Source organism: Cebus imitator, unplaced genomic scaffold (genome assembly GCF_001604975.1).
Source record: "Cebus imitator isolate Cc_AM_T3 unplaced genomic scaffold, Cebus_imitator-1.0 Scaffold770, whole genome shotgun sequence".
Classification (NCBI taxonomy): domain Eukaryota; kingdom Metazoa; phylum Chordata; class Mammalia; order Primates; family Cebidae; genus Cebus; species Cebus imitator.
In genome coordinates, this window is record NW_016108085.1 from 154353 (window position 1) to 156049 (window position 1697).

The 1697-nt window shown below is 42.7% G+C and overlaps 1 protein-coding gene across 5 annotated transcripts in view; it reads right to left on the minus strand.

Annotated features, from left to right (window-relative positions):
- Window positions 1-1697, minus strand: part of MRPS5 (mitochondrial ribosomal protein S5) — a 27739-nt gene that overhangs the window by 25043 nt on the left and 999 nt on the right. The window lies entirely within an intron of this gene.

A 1697-nucleotide genomic window follows, 5' to 3' on the forward strand; every position in this document is an offset into this window, starting at 1 on the left:
AAAAAAAAAAAAAAAAAAAAAACCCACATCCACTAGGATGGCTATAGTCAAAAAGACAGATATTAAGTGCTGGCAAGAATGTGGAAAAACTGGAAGCCTCATATACTGCTAGGAATGTAAAATGGTACAGCTACTTTGGAAAACAGTTTGGCAGTTCCTCAACACCTAAACATAGGTCTCAGCACAGTGGCTCACCCTATAATGCCAGCACTTTGGGAGGCCAAAACAGGAGAACGGCCTGAGCTCAAGAGTTAGAGGCCAGCCTTGGCAACATAATGAGACCCACTCTCTACAAAAAGTAACAAAAAACTAGCTGGGCATGGTGGCATGCACCTGTCATCCCAATTACTCAGGAGGCTGAGGCGAGAAGATCGCTTGAGCCCGTTAGATGGAGGCTGCAGGGAGCCGTAGTGAGTGTAGTGATCGTGCTACTACACTCCAGCCTGGGCGACAGAAGGTGTGAATGAAAGAAACATTAAACAAAAAGTTTCCATAGGACCCAGCAATTACAATCCTAAGTATATACCCAAGAGAAATAAAAACATACTTACAAAAACATTGCACACAAATGTTTCTAGCAAAATAGACCTAAGAGCCAAAAGGTGGAAACAAACCAAATGTTCAACTGATGAGGAGATAAACAAAATGTGGTATTCATACAATAGAATATTATTCATCCATAAAGGATGAAGTACTGGTATATGCTACAATGATGAACCTTTACAACATTATGCTAAATGAAAGAAGTCAAGTCACAAAAGACCACATATTACATGATTCTACGTATACGAAATGTCCAGAACAGGCAGGTTACAGAAAGAGAGGGAAAGTACATCAGTGGTTGTGCTGGAGGCCAATGGGAAGATGGGGAGTGACGGCTAAAAGATACATGTTTTCTCTTTGGAGTGATGATAATGTTGGCTGCACCACTCTGGTGATATAATAAAAATCATTGAAACATACACTTTAAATGGATTAATTGTATGGTATGTGAATTATATCTCAACAAGGAGGCTATTACCAAAAACAAAAAACAGGCTTTGGAGTCAGGTGGTGTGAGTGCCAAATCTGATGTCCACCTAGTCTAACCTTAAGCAAGTTTCTGAATCTGCGTGCCTTAACCCCCTCATCTGTTAAATGGGAGTAACAGTCTCTATCTCACGAAGGCATTGTGAAGATAAAGTGAGGAAAATGAAGGAAAGCTACAACAGCTAGGAGCTATTTGAACAGGGCCTTGAAAAAGGAGGAGACTGCAACAACATGGACAAAAGAATGTTCTAGTCAGACTTTCTGCCAAATGACTGCAAAGATTGCAGCTAAATTAGTTTTAAAATATATATATTCGGGTTTTAGGGATCTTCAGATTTCAAAACTACAATCGCTGGATTGTGAACCTCCAGTAAAATTGAGCAAACAAGGCCGGGCACGGTGGCTCATGCCTGTTAATCCCAGCACTTTGGGAGGCCGAGGCGGGTGGATCACGTGGTCAAAAGATCGAGACCATCCTGGTCAACACGGTGAAACCCCGTCTCTACTAAAAATACAAAAAATTAGCTGGGCATGGTGGCGCGTGCCTGTAATCCCAGCTACTCAGGACGCTGAGGCAGGAGAATTGCCTGAACCTAGGAGGCGCAGGTTGCGGTGAGCCGAGATCGCGCCATTGCACTCCAGCCAGGGTAACAAGAGCAAAACTCCGT